We start from the raw sequence: 17,372 nt of genomic DNA, 5'->3' as shown, positions 1-17,372 counted from the left end.
ATTTATATAGAGGTCTCCCTTTCTCTAGATCCTCCCAGCCAATGCCTGAGCATGGCTATTGCTTTCCAATGTAGTTTCTTCTGATGGGCAATCTTTGCTCTGGGGTCCCCACTGGCCTAATTGAGCCTTCCTCAGAGCCGCCTTGCAGATAGACTCTACTCAATTCTTCCTTTTCCTGTTCCCTTTATGGTATTAAGATGTGGATTGCAATCTGACATTCTTCCCTCCTACTGCTACTTTTCCTCTTTATCCTTCACAAGTGTTTTCACAGATTTCTTGCACTTCAATTCAATCTTACTATCTACTGAAGTAGTACAAATGGTACCAATGAAACAAAAGAGGAAATTTTAAGGAGAGTGGATCAACAGTGTTAAATACCAAAGAGAGACTGGGAAAGAGGGGGACAGAAAAGTATCGTTAGTTGTCATTATGGAGATCAATGCTAACCTTAACTATCAAAGTTCATATTTTCTCTTCTGCTATTGTGTCTCCTCTTAGTTATATTCTCCCAAATCCCCTTCAGCCTTTCTCATACTCATGAACTCTATACATCTCATCTGGACCCCTTCGTATGGACACATTTAACTTGTTAATATCTTTCAGAGTAAACTCTGGCAAAGAACTGAGCTCAGTATTCCAAATGCAGTCTGGTCATTCTTTACTATGGGGGGATTATAACTACCTATTACTGGAATACTTTATTATAGCCTAAACTTTTATCCAATTTTTTTATAGCCCAAAAAACTCAGGGTCACTGTACTGCCCGACTCTGGGAGATGCCATTCATGCTGTTATCTATAATTCTAAAATCCTCAACCCCAACCTGGCCCCTTGGTCCTGATCAAGAAAAATCTCCAAATATCGTATTTGCCCTCCTCTAAGATCATCAGAAGTGTTTTTGAACCCACGCTGTCATAAAGTGTCAGGGACAAGAAACCTGGTCTCATGCATCTCACTGTGAAGTTTCTGCCCTGACATCAATCTGACAGGCTAGATGTTATCTTCTCACCCCCAGGCAAATATACCACCACCAACAACAAAACTGAGCACCCAGTACCTGTACGTTATATTGCTACCAGCTGAGATCTTGAAAACACAAAAGAATTATCTAGACAAGAATCTTTCATCTTCTTGGGAAGCCAAGATTTTAAATGATATCTTTTCAGACTCATCCAGTCCTAGAGCCTACAGGCTACATCAAAAATAGACAACAAAATATGGTCATGTACCGTATGACAACATTTCAGTCAACAACAGGCTGCATATATGACAGTGGTCCCATAAGATTATAATGGAGCTGAAAAATTCCTGTTGTCTACTGATATCATAGCTGGTGTAACGTAGTAGTGCAACGCATTACTCACATATTTGTAGTGATGTAAAACCTACTGTGCTGCCAGTCATTTAAGCGTTCAGTGCATATAATTATATGTAGTTCATAATACTTGATAATGATAATATATGACTGTTATTGGTTTATGTATTTACTATACTATTTATCCTTATTTTAGAGTGTATTCCTCCTACTTATTTTAAAAAAAAGTTAACTGTAAAAGAGCCTCAGGCAGGTCCTTCAGGAAGCATCCAGAAGAAGGCATTGTTATCGTAGGGTATGACAGGTCCATGTGTGTTATTGTCCCTAAAGATTTTCCAGTGGGGTCCGGGAGTGGAGACATATGCCTCTAATCCCAGCACTTTGGGAGGCTGACACAGGAGGATTGCTTGAGCCTAGGCGTTCAAGACCAGGCTGGGCAACATAGCGAGATCTTGTCTCAAAAAAGTTTTTTAAAAAACCTTCCAGTGGGACAAGATGTGAAGGTGGAAGACGGTGATATTGATGATCCTCACCCTTTATAAGCCTAGGCCAATGTATGTGTTTCTGTGTTAGTTTTTAACAAAAGTATTTTAAAAGTAAAAAAAAAAAGAAAAAAGTTTAAAAATACAAAAATGCTTGTAGAATAAGTATATAAAGAAAGAAAAGACTGAACATGGTGGGATGCACCTGTAATCCCAGCTACATGAGAGGCTGAGGCAGAAGGATCATTTGAGTCCAGGAGTTCAAGACTAGCCCTAAAAGAAAATATTTTTGTACAGCTATATCATGTGTATGTTTTAAGCCAAGTGTTGTTACGAGTTAACTTTTTTTTTTAATTTAAAAGTATATAAAGAGGTAGTGGCTCACTCCTGTAATCTCAGCATTTTGGGAAGCTGAGATAGGAGGATTGCTTGAGCCCAGGAGTTTAAGACCAGCCTGGGCAACACAGGGAGACCCCATGTCTATAAAAAATTTAAAAAAATTACCAGGCCTGGTAGTGCATGCCTGTGGTCCCAGCTATTCAGGAAGTTGAGGTGGGAGGATCACTCAAATCTAGGAGTTTGAGGCTGCAGTGAGCTGTGGTTGTGCCACTGCACTCCAGCCTAGGTGACAGAGCAAGGCCCTGTCTCAAAAAACAAACAAATAAAATTGCAGTAAACTAAGATTAATCTATTATTGAAAAAAATTGTATAAATTTAGTATAGCCTAAGTGTACAGTGTTTATAAAGTCTACAGTAGTATACAGTAATGTCCTAGGCCTTCACATTCACTCACTACTCACTCACTGACTCACCCAGAGCAACTTCCAGTCCTGCAAGCTCTGTTCATGTGAAGTGTACTATATAAGGGTACCATTTTTTAATCTTTCATATTGTGTTTTTCACTATGTCTTTTTCCATGTTGATATACACAAATACCATTGTGTAACAATTGCCTACAGTATTCAATACAGCAACAGGCAGTACAGGTTTGTGGCTTAGGAGCATTAGGCTACACCATATAGCCTAGATGTGAGGTAGGCTCTACCCTCTAGGTTTGTGTGAGTACATTCTATGATTTTCATACAACAATGAAATCACACGATGACACATTTCTCAGAATGTATCCCTGTCATTGAGCGATGCATGACTATATTGAAGAACGCTAAGGAAGTACATGCTGCTAAGAGACAGACTGAGGGATGGTTGAGATCTTTTTTTAATAAAATCTTGCTTATATTTATCTGTTATACCATGATATATTAGAGCATAGTGTTTCCCTGATTCCATTTTACATAACATCCAGCCTAGAATTCCCCTCAGATGCCTCTGGTGAAGAGGTGTTTCCCTGTGTCCTAGTTCCCAAATACAGAGCGCTGTTGGGCCAGACCGACCTGGCCCAGAACAAATATAGTCACATACATTGTGTTTCCAGAGTTGCTCACTGCCCCAGAGTCGTATCCTGCTGGCCTTTCCACTAGAAGCTTTATTGTACGTTACTATTTCTCTCCTTGGAGGACTTCACCCCTGCACAACAAAACCTGTATAATAGTAAAGCAAATCTATTTGTAGATTTAGAAAGTTCATCTTTTTTGAAAAAAATCATCCACTAATTTGTTTTAAACCTGGATTGGAGTTTTTCTTTCTCAAAACAGATTAAAACTGGAAATAAAAGCTCAGTTAAGGCCGGGCGTAGTGGCTCATGCTTGTAATCCCAACACTTTGGGAGGCCCAGGCAGGCAGATCACAAGGTCGGGAGCTCAAGACCAGCCTGACCAACATGGTGAAACCCCATCTCTACTAAAAATACAAAAATTAGCAGGGCGTGGGGGCACGCACCTGTAATCTCAGCTACTCAGGAGGCTGAGGCAGGAGAATTAGTTGAACCTGGGAGGCAGAGGTTGCAGTGAGCCAAGATCGTGCCACTGCACTCCAGCCTGGGCTACAGAGCGAGACTCTGCCTCAAAAAAAACAAAACAGCCAGGCGCGGTGGCTCATGCATGTAATCCCAGCACATTGGGAGGCCGAGACAGGCGGATCACGAGGTCAGGAGATCGAGACCATCCTGGCTAACACGGTGAAACCCTGTCTCCGCTAAAAATACAAAAATAAAGCTGGGCATGGTGGTGGGTGCCTGTAGTCCCCAGCTACTCGGGAGGCTGAGGCAGGAGAATGGTGTGAACCCGGGAGGCGGAGCTTGCAGTGAGCCAAGATGGCGCCAATGCACTCCAGCCTGGGCGACAGAGCGAGACTCCGTCTCAAAAACAAACAAACAAATGAAAAAAAACTCAGTTAAAATAGTTCAAATACCAGGAGTTTTCCATTACTCCTATTCCCTGCTCACAGTTCAACGTCAATGGGAAGATAACTCATTTCTCAAACTGACCAAGATCTCTGCACTGGGAAAAAGATCCATTTGCTGGGTCTGAGCTCATGGCAAAGCCTGTCTAAATCAAGGTATGCCTCTTCTTCTTCTTCTTTTTTTTTTTTGAGACAGAGTCTCACTCTGTTGCCAGGCTGGAGTGCTATGGCTCGATCTCGGCTCACTGCAACCTCCACCTCCCGGGTTCAAGTGATTCCTGTGCCTCAGCTGGGACTATAGGCACGTGTCACAACGCCTGGCTAATTTTTTGTATTTTAGTAGACACAGGGTTTCACCATGTTGTCCAGGATGGACTTAATCTCCTGACTTCGTGATCCACCTGCCTCGGCCTCCCAAAGTGTTGGGATTATAGGCGTGAGCCACTGTGCCCTGCCAAGGTATGCCTCTTCTTAGTATTAGAGCCAGACCTTCAGCCTGGGATCATATCATCTGGGTTACTTAGAGATACTTTAAAAATATATGAATCTTTTTTTTTTTTGAGACAGAGTTTTCTTCTTGTTGCCCAGGCTGGAGTGCAGTGGCGCAATCTCGGCTCACTGCAACCTCCACCTCCAGGGTCCAAGCAATTCTCCTGCCTCAGCCTCCTGAGTAGCTGGGATTGTAGGCATGCGCCACCACGCCCAGCTAGTTTTTTGTATTTTTAGTAGAGACAGGGTTTCATCATGTTGGCCAGGCGGGTCTCGAACTCCCGACCTCAATTGATCCACCTTCCTCAGCCTCCCAAAGTGCAGGGATTACAAGTGTTAGCCACCGTGCCTGGCCAAAAATATATATCTTTAAATTAGTAGTTAAACATAAATTAATAGTTAAATTGTAGTATGACCTCTCTCAGCTAAGCATCTGATACTATCAGGATAGTTTTAACGTGTGTTGATGGAATAATTGTTCTCATTGTAAAAGAAACAAAAGGAAGGAAATTCATGAAAGTTTCCCCACCACTTTGTATTTTATTTACAAATGGTTAAGCTTGTATATGAAATTTGTGAATAGCCTCTTTCAAATTTAAGTGTGGAGCTTCTTATGGTCAGTCTGTGTCTATCTCAATGTCTGGAAATGTTTCTATGAACCTGTACTGCCTAAAAGCATAACACTTTTGCATTGCTGATGCCAGTATTTAGGGTTTATGTATCCTCTCACCTAAGGAGAGCATTATTCTGTCATTCCACATAAACTCAAAACACCTATCTGCAAATCTGAGTGCAGCGTGTTGTCTGCTATGTGGTGTGCAAACTCTTAATTAGTCTCTCTGGCCCCAGTCTCTTCCTCTTCTTATAATAGCACACCTGGACAATAAACATGCTTCCAGAATGCCAACAATGGAAATATGGAAGTTCCAAGGTGAAGCTAAATTTGGAATAAATGTGAGTTTACATTTAGCCATGTTGACTTTGAGGAGATGAGAGGGCATTCAGGGAGGAGCTATTACAAGGATAAGGACAGATTCTGAATACGAAGTATAAGAGGGTAAATTGAGCCATACAAATAGAGACCATAGTTGGAGTCATGAGATTTATGAATGGGGTCTGAGGGTGTAGAGCAATGTGAGCAATGTTTTTTCTTTCTTCTTTTTTTTTTTTCTTTTTAAACAAGGGGCTCTTAAAAGTAACAGAGGTGGACCATGTTTTTTTAAACATTGAAAGTGAAAATAATGTCACTGAATTCAATGACAAAAATGTATGCTTTAGGATGATTTCATGAAGTATGACTATTCTTCCTCCAGGCAAGTGTTTTCTGGCATTTCCTTGATACATATCTGGCATAGGATTTAAGGGATAGATAGTGGAGGTCCGAGTGGAGAACTGAGAGAAGAAGGGGAACCAGAGAAGAGCTGTCAACTTTCAAAATGTTGGAAGAAGGAAGAAGGGAGAAAATAAGCAAAAGTTCAACAAACTGAGTACTTGTGAAAGAGATTGTGGGTTTATGTTTGAGGACTAAAGAGAATAGAATAGAACTCAAGTGTGGCTCTATAAAATGAATGGGTTCCTCTTTGATGTTTTTTTTCAGAGTTGGAAGTAAAGGTTAGAATACCTTTTTAAAATTACTATGTATCTTGGCCGGGAGTGGTGGCTCATGCCTGTAATCCCAGCACTTTGGTAGGCCAAGGCAGGTGGATCACCTGAGGTCAGGAGTTTGAGACCAGCCTGGCCAATGTGGCGAAACCCCGTCTCTACTAAAAATATAAAAATTAGCTGGGCATGGTGGCACGCGCCTGTAATCCTAGCTACTCGGGAGGCTGAGGCAGGAGAATTGCTTGAACCTGGGAGGCAGAGGTTGCAGTGAGCTGAGATTGCACCACTGCACTCCAGTCTGGGCAACAGAGTGAGACTCTGTCTCAAAAATCAATCAATCAGTCAATAAAAATAAAATAAAATAACTACATATCTCTACATGTGACTCTGAGCAGAGTCTCAGGCATGTGAGACTCCAGGATTTATTAGGGCTATAAGAAGAATGCCAATGAGAAACTTGGCAATGCTTTTGAACCACTAAAGTGTTATCTGGTCACATCTAAGATGTCACAACACAGAAGCAGCTTTCTAATCTTTTATAACTTAATTTGCATGGCTCTTTAGAGTTTATAAATGTCTTCACATTTATATCTTATTTTATCTTTGGAATGACTTCCTGAATTATTATCATCCATAATTTGTAAATGGGGAAATTGAAGCTTATAGAAGTAAACTAGAAGCATATCAGAGTTTATAATTAGTTCCAGTCAATTTAACATCTACTGAGCCTTGATTTGAGTTTCAGGTTGTACTAGATACCGGGGATGCGAAAGTCAATAAAATGTACAACCAGTCCTCAACCATTACACCATTACTTTCTTTGCTTTTCCCAAATTCTTTCCCAGAGGTTTGATATCCACCCTTCCCTTGGGTTGGGCTGGTTCATAGTGAGATACGATACTGAACATCACCTACACAAACACCAGCTTACAGGAAGTATTGACTCCAGGGTACTCTGGAAGTTCCACACCTATGATGTAGTTAGCAGAATTGCAAAAGTGGTTCATGCCTGTAATCCCTACGTTTTGGGAGGCCAAGTCAGGAGGATCGCTTGAGGCCAGAAGTTTAAGGCTATAGTGAGCTATTAGTTGTGCCACTGTACTCCTAAGTGAGACCCTGTATCTAAAAATGAAAAATAAAAACAATTGCAAAGGTAAAGAAGATCAGGGAACTCTTATACAACCACATTAGAAGGCAATTCAGCAAAATCTAATCAGCTAAAGATATCTTTATTGTACAATCTAGCAATTTCACTTCTCCATGTGGAAACTCTCCCTTAAACATACAAGGAGACGGATAAATGAATGTTCATTGAAGTATCATGTATAACAGAAAAATAATTGGAAATGATGTAAGTTTCCATCCACCTGAGAATGGATAAGTAATTGTTTTGTGATCACAGTGGAATACTACATATTAGTTAAAATGAATGAACTAGAACTGGAACTAAAATATTCATAAATCTCAAAAAATGCAATACTGAGTGATAAAGTAGCAGAAAATAAAGTAAGCTACTGATTACACTAAGTTTAAACACACGAAACAATACTAGATATTTCTATGTGTGATAAGCATTTTAGAATATCCATGGTAATAATAAAAAACATCATATTCAAGATATTTGTAATATCCTGTTAAGGAAAAAAAGATTATCATATAGCATGCAGAAGGCTTTAGCTGATTCACTTCAAAGAAAAGAATCTGAAGCAAATATTGCACCAGTTAATACTTGACAAAGATGAGTAGGGAGGAAAAAAAGAGCTTGTTATTACTTTCTATATGTTGATGCTTGAAATATTTCATTTAAAGATGTATATGGCTCCTAGACTTTGGAATTCTTGGCTTTTGTGATTTTTTTTATGTGTGTGTGTGCAGAATTTTCTTTTTTTTCCTCTTCCCATGTTGAAATTCCATCCATTCTTTGATAACTAGCTTGTCTCACCACCTTATTGAGAATTTCCATGATGACTTTGTCAGTTCACAGTGTGTTCTCCTTTTTTTTTTTTAGATTTATTTATTTATTTAGAGATAGGGCCCTGCTCTGTCACCCAGGCTGGAGGGCAGTGGTACAATCATAGCTCATTGCAGCCTCAAACTCCTGGGCTCAAGTGATCCTCCTGCCTTAGCTTCTCAAGTAGCCAGACTACAGGCACGTACAACCATGCCTGCCTAATTAAAAATTTTATTTATTTATTTTTTTATAGAGGCAGAGTCTTGCTTTGTTGTCCAGGCTGGTCTTGAACTCCTAAGCTCAAGTGATCCTCCCACCTTGGCCTCCCAAAGTGCTGAGACTACAGGTATGAGCAACCATACCCAGCCTTCTCCTTTTTAAAACCCCTTCTAAGTGTCTAAAGTTCTCTTGTATATATGTTTGTATCACTAGATTTTTTTGATGTTGTTGGTTAAATATATATTGTCTTGCATTACCATTTGACTTTAATATACATAAATCTTGTTTCTCCAATTATATTGTAAAAAGTCTTAAGAGCAGGGACAATGTCTTCAGCTTTGTTCATTCTTCCACAGTGCCCAGCAGAGCCTAACCAAATACTTATTAAAGTAAAGTGGTATTTTTACCAATAATTATAACTCTTCCTACAAAATCTTTACATAGAAAGTTTAAAATAATAATTTGAGCTACATTTGCTTTTATTTTCCCAGAGAGAGAATGCTAATGAGCTGTGAAATGACCAAAGATCTGGCAGCAGAAGGGAAAAGAAAAAATAACAGGTTTGTATATTATACATTCTGGATAATCAGCTCTTGAATGATTAAGTGTGGAATACGTCTTATGGGGAAAAGAAGATTTTTAAAATTCATTTTGGCCCGGCACGGCGGGTCACGCCTCTAATCCCAGCACTTTATGGGAGGCCGAGACGGGTGGATCACGAGGTCAGGAGATTGAGACCATCCTGGCTAACACGGTGAAACCCTGTCTCTACTAAAAATACAAAAAATTAGCCGGGCATGGTGGTGGGCGCCTGTAGTCACAGCTACTCGGGAGGCTGAGGCAGGAGAATGGCGTGCACCCGGGAGGCGGAATCTGCAGTGAGCTGAGATCGAGCCACTGCCCTCCAGCCTGAGTGACTGAGCGAGACTCCATCTCAAAAAAAAGAAAAAAAAAAAAACAAAACTCATTTTATGACCATGGAATTGTATTGATCATTTCCAGTTTTCAGATGGCCTATGCCAAACTTACACATTATTTTGGAAAAACACCATTCTCTTATGATATGTCGTATAACTACATACAAATGTACCTTGTGATTGTTCTGCCTTCACATCAATATTTATTGGACTAGACCTGGAAATGGTGGTCTGGGAGGACTAAGAAACAAATATTATTCCACCTGTGTAACCAGGAAGGGTTTTGAAGAAAAAAATTACCTTGAGTTCAATTCACTCTTGGTACATCTTGTAAAAAGTGCTTACGGCTTGAAGCAACCACTTGAAATTAAGGTTTGCCTGAAACCTCAGAATGAAGTTTAGTCTAGTCCAGATGAAAGCTAAAGAGCACAGGAAATAGTAAGAGGTCTGGACTACATTGTCTCTCCTTGGAATTGAAAATTGGTATCTAAGAAGAAGACACACTTAGGAATCAGTATTGTTAGGGACTTTTAGCAAAAGGGGCAGTTGCCATGGTCTAGGTCAAAATTACCACCATTTAGTCCCTGGAGATTTTCCTAATGGACCTTTGTAATGTTTTATTAAACCAAGTCACCATCTCCTGGTTCTTTGGGATAGGCGCTGCAACACCCAACATAGAGTTCCCTAAATTAAACTTTACCTACATCTGTATTTATGAGTGCATTTTAAACTTTGCAGTGTATTTCAGGGAGAGTATATCTCTGGAAATTATTACTCCCCTCTAGCTCTATGTCATTTGCCGGCAAAGAAATCAAAAGGCACAAAAATATCTTGCAATTTGGTGAGAGATTATATAGTCCTTCATGTTCACCCCGTTTGTAGATATTAATCTTGAAACAAAATCCTAAAGCAACATGACCAGAGTATTATTGCAGTCATCATGAGCCTTATCATTGGTCTCTGCAGTTTTTTTCTTTTCTCAAACAAATAGAAGCAAGAAAAATAATGGTATGTAGAGAATACATATTATTAATATATTGGGTTCTCAAAGTTCGTAAGTGTTTGTAACCTAGAATTAATTTCCCATGGAAATAGTGTAGTTAATTATGGTTAGATGCCAAGGCTAGGCCACAAAAACCTCACATAATATTAGTAGGTGTGGCAGGATAAATTGATTGAGAAACCATATTTTATTTTCTTGTCTACTGGCTCGTAATGGAAAAACGAGAAGTATTTCTTTTTCCCTTCTCTCTAGAGGGCGGGTTAAGCCGTGGTGATTTTCTGATGCCTAAGCCCATGAAGGCAGATGATTCAATGATTTGGAATGGGAAGGACTCCAAGAAAAGGGAAATGGCCTGATGTCAGGAGAATTTAGGTCTCTTGAACCTGTCTGGAGAGAACCAGACAGGAGTCAGTTTCTATAAATGGTGAGGAGCTAGGTCCACTCCCAAATAGACCAAAATGGTATAGATGTCCAATGGGGATGTCAGCCAGGATATTTTGTCTCAGAAGTGATAAAAATACTAAATTACACAAGGATATAATAAGTCAAGGGTGAATGTTGTAAACTCTAGGTCACCATTAAGAAAATAATAAAAATATTTATAACTAACATGATATGGAAACAGCAAAAGGGAGAAAGGATAGTTAATTAAAAATAATTAAGCTAAAGGATGGCAAGAAAAGGCCAGGTGCAGTGGCTCACGTCTGTCATCCCAGCACTTTGGGAGGCTGAGGCAGGCAGATCACCTGAGGTCAAGAGTTCGAGACCAGCCTGACCAACGTGGAGAAACCCTGTCTCTACTAAAAATACCAAATTAGCCGGGCGTGGTGGCACACCCCTGTAATTCCAGCTACTTGGGAGGCTGAGGCAGGAGAATCGCTTAAACCCGGGAGGCGGAAGTTGTGGTGAGCCGAGATGGCACCATCGCACTCCAGCCTGGGCAACAACAATAGCAAAACTCCGTCTCAAAAAAAAAAAAAAGATGGCAAGAAAAAAGATAAAAAGGAGCAAGTAACAAGTGGGGCAAATAGAAAAAAATAGTAAAATGGTACCTATGAACCCAAATATCTCATTAAGTACCTTAACTATTAAAATTAAATATAAATTAATTATAAATTTAAAATATTAAATAAAAATGGCATAATATTCCATTAAAAGACAAAGATTGTCATACTGGTTAAAATAATTGCATATGCTTTTTTACAAAAGGTACAATAGTAAAAGAATAGAAAAAAACATGTTATGCAAAAGCTATCACCCCAAAACTCTTATAGCTATACAATAACATACAAAGTAGACTTTAAGGAAAGAAGCATTATTAGAAATAAAGTGGGATATTTTACAATAATAAAAATATCAATCCATCAGGAAGATACAATAAGTCTAATTCTGTGTGCCACTAGCAATATACTTCAAAATATATTAATTCAAAAATTCCCAAAACTGCCGGGAGAAATAGATCTACAGTAACAGTAAGATCTTTTCAGTAACCAATAAAAAAGTAGACACAAATTAATAAGAAAACACAAAATGTAAACAACATGATTAACAGAATTTACAAAATTGATATATATTGAATATTTCACCAAACAACTACAGAACTCACTTTCATTTCATATGAACATGGAACATTTACTAAAGGTGGCAGTAACTTGGGCCATAAAGCAAGCCTCAATGTATTTCAAAAGACTGACATAATACAGAGTACATTCTTTGAGCAGAGGGGAATTAACCTAATAATATTTTAAAAACTAGAAAAATTTCAAATATGTGAAAATTTAGCAGTCTGCTTCTAAATAATCCATAAGTCAAAGAAGAAATCACAATGAAAATTAGAAAATATTTTAAACTAAATCATAATGAAAGTATGACAAAAAATTTTAAGATGTAATTTTAAATTTTAACTGTATTGGGGGAAATTTATTATCTTAAGGCCTAGAATTTATAGCTTTAAACAAAACTTACCTAAGTATCTCAATAAGTTAGAAATAAAATGCAATTAAACTTGAAGAAAGCATAAGAAAACTTAAGAGAAAAAAGTAATGAAGAAAATGTACAGTAGGCTGGGCATGGTGGCTCATGCCTGTAATTCCAGCTCTTTGGGAGGCTGAGATGGGTGGATCACTTGAGCCTAGGTGTTTGAGACCAGCCTGGGCAACAAAATGAGACCCCCCATCTCTAGAAAAAATTTAAAAATTAGTTGGGTGTGATTGTGCATACCTCTGGTCCCAGCTACACAGAGGCTGGGGCAAGGGGATCACTTGAGCCCAGGAGGTCGAGGCTGCAGTGAGCTATGTTCATGCCACTGCACTCCAGCCTGGGCCTAGGTGAAAGAGTGAGACCCAGTCTCAAAAAAAAAGTACAGTAAAGTCACTGAAAGAATATAAAACTGATAACTCCCTAGCAAAACTGATGACACATACAATATACAAATAAAAGGGAGGGAGGACACATATTACCTCTATCAGACATAAAAAAAAAGAAGACACCGCTCTGGACCCCACAAACATTACAAAGTTGAAGAGAAAATATTTTGGACAACTTAATATCAATAAATTAGATAATTCAGATAAAATGGGAAATTTCTAGAATAACCCAGTTTACCGAGAGTGACACCAAAAGAAATAGAAAACCTGAATAGTCCTGTTATGACATGACAAAGCCTGCATCAATGAACAAATTTTAAAAATAAAACAGAGTAAAATGTTTATGACCTTGTATTTCTTAAATACTACACACACGCACACACACACACACACACACACACACAAAACTACACAAATACTACACATAATATAAAAGAAGGCCAGGCACAGTGGCTCACACTGTAGTCCCAGCACATTGGGAGGCTAAGGTAGAAGGGTAGCTTGAAGCCAGGAGTTTGAGACCAGTCTGAGCAACAAAGTGAGAACCTGTCTCTAAAAAAAAAAAAAAAAAAAAAAAAAGGAAAAAAAGAAAATTAATAAATTAGGCTTATGCAAATAAAAAAAGTTTTGCTCTTCATAAGTAACTATTATGAAAATGAAACTGCAAACCACAGACTGGAAGAAAATATGTGTAAAATAAACACCTGATGATAGGCTTGTATTAAGAAAAATAAAGAATGCTTACAACTCAATAAACTCAAATTAAAATAACTCAATTTATAAAATGGGTAAAAGATTTTAACAGACATTTCATGAGTGTCAATAAGCATATGAAAGCATGCTCAACATTGTTAATCATTGGGAAAATGCAAATTAAAACCATAACAAGATACCATTAGATATGCACTAGAATGGCTAACATTGACAAGACTGACAATGCGGAGTGCTGACTAAGATGTGGAGCAACTGGGACACTCACATACTGCTGATGGGAATGTAAATAGCATAGTCACCTTGGGAAAGTTTGACAGTTTCTTAAGTTAAACATAAACTTATAAGACCTAGCAATCCCGATCCTAGATACCTACTTAAGAAAAATGAAAACATACGTATATACAAATACATGTCTTGAATGTCCATTGCAGCTTTATTCATAATGGCTAAAAACTAGGAACAACAAAATGTCCATCAAAAGATGAATTGATAGACGAGTTGAGATATATCCATAAAACAGAATACTATTCACAAATAAAAAGTAATTAACTGGGCCAGGCACAGTGGCTCAGGCTTGTAATCCCAGCACTTTGGGAAGCCGAGGTGGGCAGATCACTTGAGGCCAGGAGTTTGAGACCAGCCTGGCCAACATGGTGAAACCCCATCTCTACTAAAAGTACAAAAATTAATTACTGTAGGGACAGGCACTTGTAATCCCAGCTACTCAGGAGGCTGAGGCACAAGAATCACTTGAACCTGGGAGGCAGAGGTTGCAGTGAGCTGAGATCACACCACTCCACTCCAGCCTGCACAAAGAGCGAGACTGTCTGGAAAAAAAAATAATAATAATAATTAACTACTTGCTGAAATGAGATGGATGGGATTTCAAAATTATGCTCATTGAAAGAAGCCAGACACAAAATACCACTAACTGAATGATTCCATTTATATAAAATTCTAGAAAAGACGAAGTTATAGTGACAGAACACATGTCAATGTTGCCAGTTGTCAGGGAAGTGGAAGAAGAGAAGTAACTTGAAAAAACACATGGGAGCTTTTTGGGATAATGGAAATATTCTGTATAATGATTATGATGATGGTTACCTTGTAAAATACACTTATAAAATTAATGCAATTGTATTCTTTAAATTGGTGAATTTCATTGTATGAAAATTATATCCCAATAAAGCTAACAAAAAAAAATGGGTCAAAGACTTGAACAGGTACTTCATAAAAGAGAACATCCAAATGACCAATAAGCATATGAAATGTGTAAATTAAAAGTAGAATGAGATACCATTATACACCTATCATTATGTCTAAAATGAAAAAGATGGAAAATACCAAGGATTGCCGAAGACACTGGCACAACTGGAACTCTCCTATGCTGCTCACGGGGATGTAAATTGGTATTACCACTTTGGAAAATTGTTTGGCAATGCCTAGGAAAGCTGAATATGTGCATAACCTACGACTGGGTAATTCTAGTTCTGTTTGTAGTCAAAATTTGGGAACCAGTAGAAAGGATAAATAAATGGTGGTAAATCTGTGCAATGCAATACTACATAGCAATGAGAATGAATGAACTACTGCTACATATGACATGGAAGGAGCATATAAACATAATACTGAGTGAAAAAAACCATATGCAAAAGGGTACATTTATTTAAAGTTAGAAAGCAGGGCCTAGTGTGGTGGCTCACGCCTGTAATCCCAGCACTTTGGGAGGCCGAGGTGGGCAGATCATGAGGTCAAGAGATTGAGACCATCCTGGCCAACATGGAGAAACCCTGTCTCTACTAAAAATACAAAAATTAGCTGGGCGTGGTGGCGCATGCCTGTAGTCCCAGCTACTCAGGAGGCTAAGGCAGGAGAATAGCTTGAACCTGGGAGGCGGAGGTTGCAGTGAGCTGAGATTGCACCACTTCACTCCAGCCTGGTGACAGAGCAAGACTCCATCTCAAACAAACAAACTAACAAACAAAAACAGAAGACATTAAGTTATGGTAATAGATGTCAAGATTGTGGTTACCTGACAGAAGGTAATAACTGGGTGAGAGCATAAGGGGCCTTCTAGAGTGCCAGTACTCCTCCTTGATCTTCATAGTAGTTACATGGGAGTTCACTTTGTGAAAATTCATTAGGATTCTATCCTTATGATTTGTGCCATTTTCTTTATGTATGTTATATTCAATAAAATTTCTATTTAAAAGTTCCAATCACACCAATACCTATATAACAATCATAACTCAGAGCACAATCTATAACCAAGTAAATCCTACTCATCTGACTTTGCCTGACCTAATAATATAAATGAAAATCCAAACATTCAAGACAGAAAATTACTTTTAGCACAAAAGCACCTTTCACCTTATAACGCAACACATCAAATGCATGAAAGGAACGAGGATAACATCACAACAGATCCATCTTTCAATTGTGTAGATGTATTCGAAGGAAAGAAATACATGCTTGCTGTGAATATGTTCACTTTAAACATTATGTCTGTTAGTAAAACACTAAAATCAGCCCAAATATCCAACCACTGGGTCAAGATTTAATAAATTATGATATACTAATACAAGATAATAACATACATTAAAAATGATGAATAGAAGACCTTGTAGAAACACTAAACATTTTTGCAGGTGTAATGTCACGTAAAAAAATCTAAATGTAAGAGGATATGTACATCATGAGTCTATCTATGCAAATGTGGACCAACAGGTAAAATGAACAAATACAAAACTGTTGTGTTGAAGTGGCAGATTTCTGGATTTTTGTCAGGGAAGAGGAGTTACCCTTCTGGAAACAGTCTTTGTTATTATTTGGGTCAGTTGAGTTTTTTTGTTGTAAGCAACAGAAACTAACTTAAATGAAAAAGAGATTTCCTTTCAAGCCGTATAGGGGTAGCTTACAGAATCAAAGGCATTGCTGAATGACCAAGAGGAACAGGAACCGGGAAGGTGACAGAAATCTTAGAAACAAAAGTTCTTTAACCAACTCTCTAGGATTCTGCCTCCTTGTGATTAGCTTTAAATACCTTTTGTTGGCCAGGCGTGGTGGCTCATGCCTGTAATCCCAGCACTTTGGGAGGCCAAGGAGAGTGGGTCATTCGAGGTCAGGAGCCAGGCCACCATGGCGAAAACCTGTCTCTACTAAAAATACAAAAATTAGTCGGGCGTGGTGGCGTGCACCTGTAGTCCTAGCTACTCGGGAGGCCGAGGTATGAGAATTGTTTGAACCTGGGAGGCGGAGGTTGCAGTGAGCTAAGATCGTGCCACTGCACTCCAGCCTGGGTGACAGAGCAAGACCCTGTCTCAAAAAAAAATAATAATAAAATAATAAAAATACCTTCTGTCCCCACTTGCCTCCATTCAAGATTCAAATTAATAAGAGAGAAAATCTGAGTGTTCCAGTCTGAGTCACATATCCACCTTGTCCCTTGATTGGTAACCATATCAGAACCACCTGGAGTTGAGGAAAGGCACTTCCCTAAAACAGAGGGGTAGTGCTGTGACCAGAAGAACAGGGAGCAGAAGGATGCTAAGTGGACCAAAACAACAGTTCTATGAAATTTTATGCCATCTTTTCCGTAAATAGAATATTACTATTTTTTTCTTATATTAAATGAAGATAAACTTATTGAAGATACTTTGCAAAATTTAGAAAAGTATAAAGTAAAAGAGTACTGAAGAGAAAAATAATCTTTTATCACATTATCTGCAACCCTGTATTATCTATTGCTGCATAATAAGTTACTCTCAAAACTAGGGTGACCAAAGATGGAAAGTAAATTAGTGAGGGGGGTGGAAGGACTGAGTTGTTATAGCAAAAGAGTATGGGATTTCTTTTTAAAGTTCTAAAACTGGATTGTGATGGTTGCACAGCTCTGTGAATGTAGTGAAACCATTGAAATTTTAATGGGTGAATGTTATGAGACGTGAATTATGTATATCGATACAGCTATATTTTAAAAAATGCTAAGGTGACTAACTATCCCGGTTTGCCCAGGA

The 17,372-nt window shown here is 38.5% G+C and overlaps 1 long non-coding RNA gene across 1 annotated transcript in view; it reads left to right on the top strand.

Moving 5' to 3' along the window:
- Positions 1–17,372, top strand: part of LOC131381330 (uncharacterized) — an 80,321-nt gene that overhangs the window by 8,121 nt on the left and 54,828 nt on the right. Inside the window, exons 2-3 of the long non-coding RNA XR_009210011.1 lie at positions 8,391–8,483; positions 8,848–8,916. This is a non-coding gene — a long non-coding RNA (uncharacterized LOC131381330). The remainder of the gene's footprint in view (positions 1–8,390; positions 8,484–8,847; positions 8,917–17,372) is intronic.

This window comes from Hylobates moloch, unplaced genomic scaffold (assembly GCF_009828535.3).
Source record: "Hylobates moloch isolate HMO894 unplaced genomic scaffold, HMol_V3 SCAFFOLD_15, whole genome shotgun sequence".
Classification (NCBI taxonomy): Eukaryota; Metazoa; Chordata; class Mammalia; order Primates; family Hylobatidae; genus Hylobates; species Hylobates moloch.
This window is presented reverse-complemented; position numbering and strand designations above follow the sequence as displayed.